General features: G+C 42.1%; 1 protein-coding gene across 1 annotated transcript in view; it reads left to right on the forward strand.

Annotated features, from left to right (window-relative positions):
• pclob (piccolo presynaptic cytomatrix protein b) overlaps positions 1–15,691 on the forward strand; it is a gene marked incomplete at both ends in the record, with an annotated part of 116,918 nt that overhangs the window by 35,646 nt on the left and 65,581 nt on the right.

Consider the following 15,691-nt stretch of genomic DNA (forward strand, 5'->3'; position numbering starts at 1 on the left):
ACCCATTATTGTATGTGCACTGGTTTATGGACTGCAGTATGAAGAGTGATATAAACTCAAGTTAATGGTTTGAAGTAGCTCCTTTCGGAACCCCTCACCCCACTGCTACGCAGCTCCGAGATGGGGTTCCTACTGGTCGCATGCCAGAATCTTCCGGCTGGGTGGACGATCCGCCGTTAGCGATCACTTCTTACCTTTGGTGAACACTCTATCCAAAAAGTGACGGGTCTCTGTTAATCTATAATCGTTTTACTTCTTTATCGTGGAAGAAAACCGAAGCACTGGGGTGAAATAAAGACTTTATATCGCTCAGAAGGTCAGCCGGTTCTGTGTTTTTTAGACATTCCGGAAGTTGCGGCCGCATAGGAAAACATTACTGCCTCCCCGGTCACGTGGTATATACACAACTGGGAAAACACAGAACCGTCTGACCTTCTGAGCGATATAAAGTCTTTATTTCACCCCAGTGCTTCGGTTTTCTTCCACGATAAAGAAGTAAAACGATTATAGATTAACAGAGACCCGTCACTTTTTGGATAGAGTGTTCACCAAAGGTAAGAAGTGATCGCTAACGGCGGATCGTCCACCCAGCCGGAAGATTCTGGCATGCGACCAGTAGGAACCCCATCTCGGAGTTGCGTAGCAGTGGGGTGAGGGGTTCCGAAAGGAGCTAGGTTTGAAGTGACTTCATGTCTTATCTATACTGTAGTGTTTTTGTTATCAGGTTTTGAGAGGAAGAGGAATGCTAATGGGACACAGTACTAATTCATTATTTGGAGCTTGGACAGTAGAGCTCAAGAGTAAGGTTCTCATGTGTTTACAGAGATCCCTCCCCCTTTGATCAACAATGGAGTTGTTGCAAAGATGCCACTTGCGATGAGTGATTTTTAGCTGTGAATGACAATAATTACAGACCAGTGTGTCCTGCTGTGGCAGCTCTCTTCTAATGCGGCTGCTTGAGAGGAATAGGATAATCCGGGGTATAAACAGTGCCTCTGCTTTGGTGTGTTGTTTTCTTCAGTGTCCCTCTATTTTATGGGAGTTGCTGTGACACTAGCGATGAATTAGGTGGAGATTGGTCACATGTCCAGCGAAAGGGAGGCTGTTAGTTTATATAATCCGTTGCTGCCTTTGAAAGGGAAAGCACTTGAGGATGTGGTAACAGGGAAGATTGGAATTTACTACACTGACAATATAGGGAGAGCTTTCATGGAGAGCTGCCCAGACCATGCATCAGCATTGTATATGGAGACTATAAACGCATTGGATCTGTGTAATCTGTATGAGTCGACCTATTTTGAGGAAACTCCAAAACCAAATTAAAAATGGTGGCTGGCTGTGTAACGGCCGACTCTGTTTTGTATCTGTCCTGTCACATGGAGAGGCCTGAGTGAATGTAACATTACGTAACGGCTCATGAGAAGTGTGCCTTGGCAGTCCTGTGGCTGTATTAGTGTGATTGATGGTTGTGCAAGAGCATTAGCGAGATGGGATCTGCTGCTGTGGCTGGTCAGGGACTCTCCGACCAACCCCCACGAGAGATGCTAGATGACAGAGCCCTGCTGTGATATGCCAATGAGTGGAGGTGAACTGGATTAAGTCCAACACACAACGCAGTACAGTACGTTACAGCAGCACACGTTTCCCTTTGGGCCATCTGCTCCCTCACAGATCAGTGGTTCCATGCAGTTCAACAGTCATGCAGCCCCTTCGTTTTCACGAGGCCTGCAGCGATACGCATGCACGACTGCTGTCTGGCTCAAACACAAGTATACAATTTATTCTTTGATGCGAGGCTCGGCAGCTTCACCTTTTGTTTAACTACATAGGCCTACTTTTATGTTGGATGACTTAGCGCTGCCTGCCTTTTGGAACACCATGCTATATTTCAGAGCAGTGAATCAACAGTATAAGTTCACAAACTTCACATGCAGCTTTATGTGTTTATTTATTGATGGGGGGGGGGGGGGGGGGGGGCACCATTCATTGTGGTTCTGTCAAAGCTGGTCCTCCCCTGACCCTATTAGGTTAAGGTTGAAGGATTTCTATTATTACTATTACTTTCCCTCAGTCATCTCGGCACTGTAATGTTCAGTTAAGTCTAAAGATTGAATCTCTGCATTGTTGGCATTTATAAAGAGTCCTGTGTGGGTACTACTGGGTACCAATGCGTCACCTCATTTCACAGTGTTAGTCACATGCCTGGAAGCGTTTGTATGAGGTCATCTTTAATGCCATTAAATTAATACATTATAATTATTTATTTGGTGGCTGTTTTTTGCCCAAATTACTGTACTAGAATTAATGCATTGTAGAAGGCATTCAAACACATGCTTTGTAATAGTAAACAGCAAAAGAAATATGTCTGAAGTGACCCACAGCGCTCATAGTTGTTTGTTTTTCTCTTACTTTCCTTTAGCTTTTTGTCTCCCCTCAGTGTTGTTTCTCAGAGACAGATTTACCAGACGGCTCAGGCCAACTGGCACATCATTATATAGAAATAATACTGAAAGCGATGTGGCTCTTACGTAATCGACACTCCTCACATCTTCTCACAAGAGATCACCAAGCAGAGAGCCTAAGGGTGGGGGCTGGATGAGGGAGGGAAAAACATGGACATCGGCCCGCTGTGCACAACATAGTTTCATGCCTGTTAACGGCAGAGGGAAGCAGAAATAGCTCTGGCTTTGTGCACAGACAACTGATGGAACAGCCGGCAAACACATTGTTTTACTGTGTTCTGTTTTCTACCAGACTATGCCAGGCAGGGGTGTCGACGCACCAAATTCTGGGCCCTGGGTACAAGGATTCACTGCGGGTCCCCCTTGGATGTTCTTCATAGGGGGAGGGGGTTTAACCCATTTAGACTGGGAACACATTATTACGCATTATTTTGTGCTTTAACTATTGAAAGATAGCAGATATACACATCTGCTATTTTTGAAAAATTGTCTTTGAATATTTCAATCCTTCATATGTTTCTATGTCAGTGGTGCTCAAACCTTTTCATGTGAAGGACCCCCAAAATGATGTGTATTTGGCCACGGACCCCCATCTCAAAATATTTAGTTCCAGGGACCCCCCAGAAGCAAAATTTTAGTTACAAATGTTCGCTTAAAAAATACATATATTCAAAGATCACAACTTTTCAAAAATAGCAGATCTACAAGCTTGCAGCGCGGCACCGAGTGAGCTTGTATATCTGCTATGTTTCAATAGCTAAAGTATAAAAGGCCCCTCCACCTTGTAACTCAGTCCCACTTTTCCCCTCCTTGTGACGCCCCTGCTTACATTTTCTGGCAGTCAAGCAAAGAAAATGCCTGTTCTCAGAATTCAATTTATAATATTTAGGAATTTAGTAGCAGCACAAAGTAAAAGAATTTAGTGAATGGCATGGACAAATTACAGGGTCATGTAAATAGACTGCCAAGAAAGTAATACTAGAAAGTAACTACGGTAGCCTCTGTCTAAATAACATACCATGTAAATAACATGCTTCTGTGGTACAAGCAAATGACATAGGCTACATCCATCTACATTGTTGTAATCGACCACCACTGCACCACTCCTTTTGAAGCAAGTGCCAGCGGCAAGTCTGTCCATTTCCCCTCGCTCTTATTCTGCCCCAGCTGATCTCATGAAAAGCCTCGGAGTGATTGTTGTCTGACATGTAGGGCGCACGTGTCTCGTCTCCTGCCTTTCCAGGCAAGTTATGGATGACAGCATCTTGTTGAAACATAGGAGTAAGTAGAATATAGCTGGCAGTATCGCTCATTTGGAAGCATGTTTTTTTGTGCTGTGTGAACAGGTCAGCAGTCATCCTATAATTTGATTGACATTCTTTGATGTCAAATCTTGGCCCCGGATGTAAGAAAAGAAACTATGCCAATGTCCTTGCCAAATAAGCTATATTACTTTCCTCCCCAAATTCCCTCTGGAACTTAGAAGCTTTTAGGGACCAAACATGTCATCGCCTCCAAGACATTGATTCGTCAGGCTGCACATAATCTTTGGCCCGCAGGCACAGCAGTAATGATGCTCATCCCCATGTTTGTTGACGTAGTGTACAGTAGTCCTTTAACCCGAACCTGCTTCATTATAGGCGAGTCAGCTCTGCTGCAGACCAGCCAGCCACAGACTGTTGGCACGGTGATAAGGAGCAGAGACCCCCCTAGTGCACCTAGTGACGGTGTTAAAAATAGCCGCTCTGAGTCAAGACCAAACACTGCCTACCTACCGGCTACCTGCCTATTCTCATTATACTGCCTTCAGGGCAAAATGTTTGTGGCTAGCTGTGCTCTTACATACCCATTGGCTAATACTGTGGTCCAAGTGCTGGTTTGGAAAATGTTTTGTGTAGAGTTTATCTCAATATGACGGATTGAATTGGTCCAATATGTTTTCCGTCATTACAGATTAGCCTAATGCTGTAGCTGCTGTTTTCAAGACGAATCGTAATAGATGTTTGGGGATATTTTGAGCGGTGTGACACTCATCCCTCAAATCTCGAATGACCCGCTGTCTTCAAAGAAACTTTGTTGATGTGCCATTTGTCAGATTGGACAGAGCGGGGGGTGCGGTTTCTTTAAAATAAGCCACTCTGCTCATTACAAATTAGTGGGTCAACATTCCCTATTATCTGAGAACCTGATTTATGAGGAGTGCTGCTCTGTGGGGGCCGCTGCAAGCCAAGTATATTAGCCAGCTCCAGCTGTTGCCAAAGGCGTCTGCCAGGAAATCAATAAGAAACTCACCAGCTCCAGAATCAACAAGAAAAGCGAGAGCATGCTGGCGATGGCCTAGGAAGCACTGGTGTCTGCTTCCATCCTTTCAAATAAATGTATGTAATTCTCATTTGTGAAATGTTCATTTCAAGCTCACCGATGTGCTTAACATCTGATGTCATGACGACGAAATGTGGGCCAAAATAAATAAAAAGTATTTCCCAGTTTAGCATGGAAATGTAAAATAGACGGATCCGTTCTGGTATTGGCACTGTGATGGATGTCCAGGCACTCTAATTTCACATTTGATTTACAGTGCCTTCTTTGTTGAGCAGCGTACCTGTATTTTGTGACGTAGATGCCGATGTTATGCCAGACCAAGATTGATTCCACCCGTCATTTATCCACCGATGCACTGCATGCCCGAATGTTCCATGCCTGCTCACAGAATAGAAATAAAAGGCAAAGGTGTTGTTGTTTTGGGGTTGATTGATGGCCTTGCATGGATTGGCATTTTTCCTGGCCCACCGTTTGGAATATCGGAGTGCTTGTTCTTTCCCTTGTCTCTCTGATCCGTGAACAAAGGGAGCAGTGGTGGAAAAAGTACTCACAATCTTTACTCAAGTAAAAGTATCAATGCTGCAATGTAGATGTACTCTGTTACAAGTAAAAGTCTGGAATTCAAAATGTACTTGAGTAAAAGTACGAAAGTGTTGGCATCAAAATGTACTTAGGGACCAAAAGTAAAAGTACAAAATGTTTGAAAATAGCAGATCTACAAGCTCACAATGCATCGCCATGCGACACATTGTGAGCTTGTAGATCGGCTATTTTCAAACCGACTAGAGGGCTAAAGTGGTTAATGTATCTTTTATAAGATTATAATTTATATCTGCACTAGTAAATAATTGTAGTGGAGTAAAAGTACAATATTTGGCTCCGAGATGTAGTGGAGTAGAAGTAAAAGTTTAGGAAATTGGAAATAGTCAAGTAAAGTACAAATACCTCAAAATCATTACTTAAGTAAATCTACTTAGTTACTTTACACCACTGAAGGGGAGCATAGCGTAATGCTCAGCAGATCTGACTTGACGTGGCATCCCCGTGTGTCAGCAGCTTCCTGATTGTTAGGTTCTGGTAATCCAGTCCTCAGGCTAATCACAGCAAAGGGCCTCTCCCACAGTCGGGGGATCCTGCTCTCCTCGCAAATCTGATTTAATTAGACATGGAAACAACGGTGACTTTTCAGACCTTGGTGATCTAAAACAGTTGGGCTCAGAGAGGCTGTGAGATAGATAGATATAGAATAGAGCTGTAGTGGAGTGTGATGGACTGGACCCCTTTTGTTGACTATGTACGATGCCTATAGGTAATAGTATTGTTGTTAACTATGAGAACCGTCACATCTTGTCCCTACGTCCTTCCGTCCTTCTGTAACGCCTCAATGTCTATAGTCTATAGCTGTTGTCACATTGTTGACATGGGGTCTCACAGCACACGGTTGGTTCTACAGATAGGGATCTCCATATATGGGCATAAAAGGGATTGTATGTATGATGTCAGACGTCATAGACGTCATAGGACTTTCACATAACAAGTAACTGGGGTCTCACAGCACACGGTTGGTTCTACAGACTTACAACTTTTGAACACGGATAGCTCAGAATTTTGCCTATGTTCTTAGCTGCTTTCCCTGCCGTTACTGTACTTGCACAATATACAGTTGTATGAAACCATTTTGTTTTTGAGCGGTGGTTACACCGTCTTCTATACGTGGCCGTGTGTGTGGGTATGTATGCGTGCGTGTCTGTATGTAGCCTGTGTCTGTATGTAGCCTGCTGTACCTTTTCTGACCACACATGTTAAGGGAGGGGCGCTGTTGTTCAGGCCAGGCACATTCACACTCACACCCACATTCACTCACATCACACACACACGCACGCACGCACGCACGCACGCACGCACGCACGCACGCACACACACACGCACACACACACACACACACACACACACACACACACACACGCAGCCTCCACCGCTCAGTTCACACGAGTGTGATTTTTTTTGTAGAACCGCCGATCCAACCAATATGCATGGATCTCCATATATGGGTAATGTATCAGGGATCTCCATATATGGGTAACTGGTCCGATATATATGAATAATAAATTCCATCCTGTGCGATTTCCGTCCTGCGCAAGGGTGAGGTCTTACTGATTTAGGTTAGTAAGACATAATATACATTCAGAAAGAGAGGCAAAAAGAGGTTGAATTGGTTCTCATGATTTCTTAGGTTTGAATACGGACACAGGGGAGGTTGTTTTTCCTGTATCTGTTTTGGACAATCTTTCAACGATTTCTCAATGAAGGAGAGACACATTTATGCTTAGGGGGTAAAAAGAGACATCATTTATTGTACTCACCAACTTAGTGCTGAAGTGTAGAAGACAGACCTATTTGTTGTGCGTGCAGAAAGTCGAGTGCACTCTTTGTGTTATCAAAACAGTGAATCTGTTTTTCATTGGGATGGGATAGCCACTTAAAAAAAGGTCAGTTATCAGAATGGCTGGAGTTGGACCAGCGCCAGGGTAGCAGGGTAGGAGAGGTGTGTGAGGTGTATAGGACTACATTTGTATTGGATTGGATTGTACTGGAACTCTTCTTCCAAGGCTGTCGACCTGTTATAAAGAAGCTAAAAGTTGCATAATCTATCTATCTATACAGTAAATTAGCCAAAACTATGCGTGTGTGTGTGTGTGTGTGTGTGTGTGTGTGTGTGTGTGTGTGTGTGTGTGTGTGTGTGTGTGTGTATTTGTGTGCCCGTAGCCAATCAGGGAGGGGCAAAGGGTGACGTCATAATATCAAGGCATATATACATGTAAGGGCCACGAGAGTTGCCATCTATGCCCGTAGCAAATCAGAAGGATATAAACGGGCATATGTCCGATAGTATTTCACTTCTGATTGATTGATTGATTGAAGAATTTATTAGAAGTTTGCAATAGAAAAAAGTACAGTTTCATGACAGTACAAATCACTGGTACAAGGTCAACTAAAAGGAGATCCTAGAAAGCCGAGGCTTATTTCCACAGGAACCACACTTTAAGTATCTCATATAACATTGAAAGACAGACGGATAGAACATAGTACTTTATCTATGATAATATCAGTTTCAAAAGCATAACATCAAATACAAAAGGCAGAATACAAAGAAAAAGGGGGGGGGGAGCATGGGGGCTTAGTCTATTTACAAGTCACGGGTAGCTGCTGTCTGAAGGTGACTTTTCATACCAATTTTGAAGGAGGCTAGATTATTGAGGCTGAGATTATTTTAACAACCCATTCAGGCCAGGAACACATTTTAGTGTATGGGAGGGGCTTACATTACATGTACAGTATGTAGCAACATATTTGTTTTTGTAGGCTAATTTCTGATTTAGGCCTAACTATAGGTTTAGGCCTATTTTAGGCCTAACTATAGGTTAGGCCTAAATGGGTTAACATCTACTTACTGTAGGTTTTTGTGTTTTTGAGCGGTGCTAACCGCTCCTATAGACCCCTTAAAAAAAAACATGATGTCACAAATGATGATGACATGAGTCCGCTAGACCAATGAAACACTTCGATTCTGTTGATCTGTCCATGATGTCATAGTCACATAGGCACCCGATTGGTTAACTCTGATTTAGAACGCGTTTAGGCCGCCTAAATTACGTCATAAAAAATTATTGAGCGGTGCTAACCTTGAATTTCAAAATTGTATGAGTCATGTATTTATTATCTATAATACATGAAAACAAACCACACCTTTAGACAGAGCGCTTTAATCACAGGGCCCTGTCTAAAAGTGTGGTTTATTTTCATGTATTATAGAGATATCCAGCTCAAGACAATTTTGAAATTCAAAGAATATAAATAAACAGCTTATAATTATCATGTAGATCGAAGTACGAGCTTTACCATGCCTAACCAACCCTATATCCTGGACACTTCATGGGAGCGAAAATACAGTACAGCCATCATTTTGCAAGAAGACATCAAATATCGTCCCAACAGAAATAACACTCTGCCACATGCCAGACTTGTCATTTCGAATGACTTTGTCTTCAAAGTATCTGAACATGACCTTTCAGGGTCATTAGAATGCACTATCCTCATGTATTCTAATTGAGCGGTGCTAACCGCTCCTATAGACCGTTTTTCTACCAAAACCATGATGTCACAAATGATGATGACATGAGTCCGCTAGACCAATGAAACACTTCGATTCTGTTGATCTGTCCATGATGTCATAGTCACATAGGCACCCGATTGGTTAACTCTGATTTAGAACGCGTTTAGGCCGCCTAAATACGTCATAAAAAACTATTGAGCGGTGCTAACCTTGAATTTCAAAATTGTATTAGATCAGGACAGGACAGGAGTCAGGTCAGGACGTTCTTTGAATTTCTCTATAATACATGAAAACAAACCACACTTTTAGACAGAGCGCTTTAATCACAGGGCCCTGTCTAAAAGTGTGGTTTGTTTTCATGTATTATAGAGAATATCCAGCTCAAGACAATTTTGAAATTCAAAGAATATAAATGTGGACACTTCATGGGAGCGAAAATACAGTAGAACCTCCTTCTCCTCTTTGGATCTGCAACTACTGTTGAATTTTGTACAATCGGTCTCTCATCTTGCCGGCCTTCTGGCTAAACTGGGACAGTGATCATGAAGGTGATACCTATAATAATGTCATGTTTTGCAGATCCTGGCAAATCGTGGTATGAAATTCAAATACTTCGGCTTTGCCGAAATAATTAGTATAGGGTCATAAACAAAATCTAGAGGCAAATAAGGTCCCTGGTTGCCTAACTGGCTCTGGTGGTAGAGCTGGTTCTGTCCAGAGATGGTTCCGTCCTCTATATGGATTCGTCGTTTGATTGCTCTTAGGGCTACTAGCATGGCTCTTACCATTTACCATCTAAGAAAGAGAGAGAAAGAGAGAGTGATATCTTCTAAGACAGTTCGGGCACTTACAGAAGGTCTTCTTGAAAGATTCAGTCAAGTCAGTGGTCTTGAACATAGCTGACAGCTGTTGTACCTGGCTGACAGCTGTTGTACTTGGTTGTACAGCTGTTGCTGCAAGGTCTGTGGTTCCAGAACATACAAGGCCTGCTCTTCTGGAGCCTCCTGACCCAGGTCCTATTGCTCTGGATCCTCCTCACCCATGCTCTTCTATGGTTCGACCCTCCACCATCTTGAAGAAGGATCTTTTTTCTAGAACATCCTGACTCAAGGTCTGTGGTTCTGGAATCTCCTTGACAAGGGTCTATGGTTCTTTTGTATTCTTGCCCAGTTCTTCGGGCTCTTCGGGCCCAGCTCTTCGGGCCTGCAATTCTGGAGCCTCCTGACCCAGGTTCTGTTGCTCTGGATCCTCCTCACTCTTTTGGGAGTATTCTGGTTACCTCCAACATTGAATGACTTAATAACTCTTAACCTTTAATTGTATCTATTATTCATATCTTCTAATATAATATTTTGAAAGCTTTATTAAATGTGTTTCTCAATATATACACCATTAGTATTAACCAATTAAACTTCATCTGAGAGATGACGTTATTGTGATATCACAATAAATGTTATATAATAGGTTAATCATAGAAAAGGATACATTGGTAAATGTTATGGGAATTTGTATTAATGCAGAAGAGGCTATATTATCAAATACACAACGTTCCAAACTGATATTATTTAATATCTTCAATTTAAAAGGGAAAAACATTTATGATTATTTAAAGAAAAGGCTTGAAAATCAAAGTCCACAGTATATCATACTCCCTAAATATTTTTGCACCGCTCACTTCGCACGGGTGCGATTTTTTTAATTAGTTGCTTGCTTATTAATCATGTTAGACAAATTGAAAACACATGTCTTGGCTTCTGGTGACCTTCTGATGCATGAGGGTGGAGTTATTACTTATTTCATTAAAAACAGTGTATTGAAAAAACACCTCCTCATTAGAAATACAATACCACTCACCAGAAGCAGGGACGTGTGGTTTGAATGAGTCTAACATGGTTAAAATGGAGATTATATAGGAGGGAGCGTGTCTCATCCAGTGGACAATAATTGAGTAAATGAGTAAATGTACTTAAGTACTGTTCTTAAGTACAGATTCTGAGGATTTGTACTTCACTTAATTAAGTACAAGGCCAAATATTTTACTTTAACCGGAGTACATTTCTAGGAAGGCTGAGTACTTTTAGGTTGGCTGTTGTATTTTTTCTTCCCTCACTAACTGTGTCTGTGTCTTCCCACTCCGCTCGCCAGCTGTGACAAAAGGTTATCGAAGCAGAATCGAACATGGCTTCTACATGGCATTTGACCCCCTTGATTTCCTTCCTTTTACATTTCTTAGTATGCAAAAGAAATTTACATGATGTTAATCTAGTGATCATACTAGTTCAAGGTTTCTGTATTGTGACTTCAGTAGTTCTGGTTCCTCAGTAATTTCTATGTTTTATAGCTGTTTCTACAAGCTTTGTATAAAGTAGTGGTTCTACAAGCAAGCACTTCAGTGCAGTGCAGCTGGTTTCAGATTTACAAGGTCCTATAAATTCATTGTAAAAGAATTACAGCAATTCATTCATGCGAAAAATAAGAAATGTACTCTTACTCTTACTTATACTAGTTTAGTATTTTTAAAAGCATGTACTCTTGAATACTTAAGTACATTTAAAAGCAAGTACTTTTTACTCTTACTTGAGTAACATTTTGACAGAGCTACTTTTACTTATAGTGGAGTACATTTTGACCAGGAGTATACTTTACTCAAGTACTGAGGTCGAGTACTCTGTCCATCTCTGGTCTGATCCAAGAATATCAAATATCTAAATATTGATTCAAGCAACTGGCTAGGCAGTTAGCACACTAAACACTGAGTGTTTAAAGTTAATTATCCCATTCATGTTCCATTTTAATATTTATGCCTACTTGCAAGTGTTGGTGATATTTGACATGACCATGAGTTAGTAATTAAGCTTATTTAATTTAGAAGGTATTGTTATCAAGGGAACTAGAAAGATCATTGATTTTCTGTGACAATGACGGATAGTCGTTTTGTTTATCGTGTTTTATGAATAAATCAACTTTCAATAATAGAGTCAGTACATTCTGAATAACTTCTTCCTAAAAAAAATGGCAGTTCGATTGCGTCATTATTTCTCCTCATAGTTAGAGGCAGTGTCTGCGTATGTGAGCTGCCTGTGATGAGGCCTTTGTGGTGGCTATACAGGGTGATCAGAGCAAAGGGGGAAGTCATCAGAGTCATTTGTGATTAACAATTAATCGCCTGACGGGCCTCAATGGTGACATGGCTTTGCTGATTAGCATATGTATGAGGCAGGAGCCGTCTCCTTGTTAGCAGTGATTACATCCTGCTATGTTGATGGTAGAGGACAGGGGGGGGGGGGGGGGATTTTTTTTAGTGACATCTGTGGCATCTATTGAAAACTGACAGCTGGAACTTTTACCCGTTTTCACAAACTCTTATGTTCAAGACAAACTATGATTTATAATCAACTCTCACCCTGTATAGCACTTGCTCATGAGGGACAGCAGTAGCTCAGGTGCTCTTGACAATCTGAAGGTTCCCGGTTCGACCCCCAGCTCCTTACGGGTTCGTGTCAAATGTGGTCTTCTTGAGCAAAGTTAATGTAAAATAATTATGATGCTCTTTGTGATACAGCCTGCCATAGCAGGGTTGACTGAGTAGAGTAATTGAGTTGAGTTGAGTTCACCGTGCTCGAATATATCAGCCACTGCAAAAACATCTTGTGATTGTAGTAAAAGGTGATAAGATATAAAATAAAGTTAGTGGCATTGGGATTGAGAATCATGTGGCCCATAAGACAGTCTATCTCCTGTTTCTATGGCGTGAGGCAGCTTCAGGCTCAAGTACACCCACTGGACATGATGCTAGAATTCTGACACCAATTACAGGGAGCATGGAGAGAGGCATTGGCAGGGGCGTCACAAGGGGTAGGAAAGTGGGACTGAGTTACTAGGGCCCAAGGTGGTGGAGGGGCCTTAATTATTTTATACTTTAGCTATGGGAAAAGTCGTGAAAATGTGTGCAAATCTTTGAATATATGTATTTTTTAAGCGAACATTTGTAACTCAAATTTTGCTTCTGGGGGGTCCCTGGAACTCAATATTTTGAGATGGGGTTCCGTGGCCAAATACATACCATTTTGGGGGTCCTTCACATGAAAAGGTTTGAGCTCCACTGACATAGAAACATAGGTTTTTCAAAAAAGGATTTGAAATATTCAAAGATTTTCATGATTTTTCAAAAATAGCAGATCTACAAGCTCGCAGCGCGGCACTCGGTGCCGCGCTGTGAGCTTGTATATCCGCTATTTTTCAATAGTTAAAGCACAGGGGCCCCGCAGTGAATCCTTGTACCCAGGGCCCAGAATTTGGTGCGACACCCCTGGGCATTGGTATATCTATTATCTACTGTATCTTTGGTATGGCTGCGTCTCGGCCAGAGATTGAACCCTGACCCCCCAATCTCAGAGTGTCCGCCCTAAAGCCACTGAGCTGATTGTAGATGCTTAGTTTTTATTCTAATCAATAGCTTTTATGGAGGAACACTGCAAGCACTGTACCCAAGACTGTGTTCATTGTTGTTACAGGAAATAATAATGGGGGTGTTACTGCTGACTGAGGCACGATCTACAAAAATCCTGCAACCTCAAAGAAACTCCAGTTCAAATGGATGCAATGTTATCAATTTGGCCCTCTTGGCCAGCAAATGGTTGTGTGAATTATCTCTCCATTTATCAAAGGCTGTCTGCAATGCTTTCTCATTAACTGCAAGCGTGTTTACTGGCTTTGAGTATACCTCAAGCACTGAGCAGTGACAGTGCCTCTCCCAGCAACAGTTCTAATTATGCTATTGTCTTGCAGTGCTGCTGCTGCCCACATCCTCAGGGCAGAGAAAGAACATTTTAAATATTCATCCTCAAAAAGTACATAATTGGTTCTTGACTCTTGATGTAGCTGGTCGTCATAGCGACATCCAACCATCTGTGTAGTAGAGTGCTTAACAATCCTGAAGTTGAAGCTACAGTATTTCACTTTGTAGGCCTGCATTAAAAAAAAGAAAAGGTTTTGTTAACATTTTAACTAAGTGAGACATTGGCCATGTATTTGCTGAATATTGATTCAAGTCACATTTACAAGTAGTTTACAAGTTTGTCAGCAGTATTCTAGTGATTTTCTTCCGATTAGTAGCCTGCAGTATTGCCTATGTTTCATTCTGGTCGGTGGTGCAGTTCGAATGATTAATAACTGCTTTAAAGATGCGGTGTCATGGTTTATGGTGTCATTAACTAGTGTTTTTCGATCGGGCCTTTTGACTCAGAGGCTTTCAGCTTTCAGGAAGAAACCAAAAATACACAGGGAAGTCAAATTTGCACATTATAACCATAGCTGGTGGTCTATTAGAGTCCATAGACACATACAAAACAGAAAAAGTACAAAACTATATGGCACCACCTAGTTTAACCTAACCTAAGCTGGAACATAGGGCCCTGTACTTCTCCTGTGTTTTATTCTCATTGCTGCGATGACACCTGAATGTCCCTCCGGGATCAGTAATGGTTGTTCATCTTATCGTACAGTATCTTATCTTATGATCTGCTGCTGTCATAATTACCTCTGCCAAATTAGTATAGTATAGTATATATTAGCATAGTTAGGATTTTGGTAGCTTTTACAGTTTACAGTTTCTCTGTCAGCTCTATATCTGGTTGTGATAAACTAGAGACTGACATAACAATCCCATATAGACCAGAACAAGGACAGATATTAAGTGAGCTTTTATCTACCTGTGATGTATTTTTTTCCCCAAGTTGTGACAGAAAATGTTCAGACTTTCCCTTAGCTTCATCCTCCAGCTGACAAGGGTTGTCATCAGAGGTCATGGCAGGGTAGGCATTTAAGACTCACTTAATGGAATCCCCCTGGACAGCTGGATTGAACATTTAGGCCTAAGCCAAGTGACAGTGGGCGGGTTACATCACTCACTAAAGCCATAGTTAGCACATACATTGTGTACAGAGAATATTCCTTCCTATCACTGGTATCTAAACTAATGCTAAAGTTAAAGAAACATGAATGTACGTGTGTGTGTGTGTGTGACGCGTGTGCGTGCGTGTACATGGATGTGTGCACAAACGGCACATGTGCACAAAACCTGTGTGAGTGTGTGTGCATGCGTGCGTGTGCATGCATGTGTGCGCGACGTGTGTGTGCGACGTGTGTGTGTGTGTGTGTGTGTGTGTGTGTGTGTGTGTGTGTGTGTGTGTGTGTGTGTGTGTATGTGCGGGCTAAAGTTACAATAACATGAATGTACGTGTGTGTGTGTGTGTGTGTGTGTGTGTGTGTGTGTGTGTGTGTGTGTGTGTGTGTGTGTGTGTGTGTGTTGGTGTGTACAGTATATGTGCGAGCTCTCAGGCACTTCACATGTGCGGTGGCACCCAGGCACTTAAAGTAGGAACTAGGCGAACCTGTCAATGTGCTTGTGTGACACATTCTGTCCTGAGAGCAAGCGTAGATCCTCATCGCTCACACATATAGCAGCACACACTGAGCAAAAGTGAGGGGTGGTGAATAAGCGTGTGCGATGTAATCTCCTCCTCTGCCCTGTGCAACGGGGCTCCTCTCGCTGGCTCTGCAGAGGCAGGCGCAATGCTGTGATTCAGTCTGCTAAGATGCTACAGGCGCCCTGCACTATCTATTGACAGATAACACCTTTTCTCCTCCTGAACTGTCCAATTTAAATGGAGCTTAGATACGATTAGAAATGCTTCCATGGAGGAATAATTGCTAAGCATAACCAGATTGCCTGTACGATGTGATTAGTTCTTTTGCAAGGTAAGCACATTTGTCTCCGCTACCTCACGAGTGC

Source organism: Nannobrachium achirus (genome assembly GCF_963921795.1).
Source record: "Nannobrachium achirus genome assembly, chromosome: 11".
Lineage (NCBI taxonomy): Eukaryota > Metazoa > Chordata > Actinopteri > Myctophiformes > Myctophidae > Nannobrachium > Nannobrachium achirus.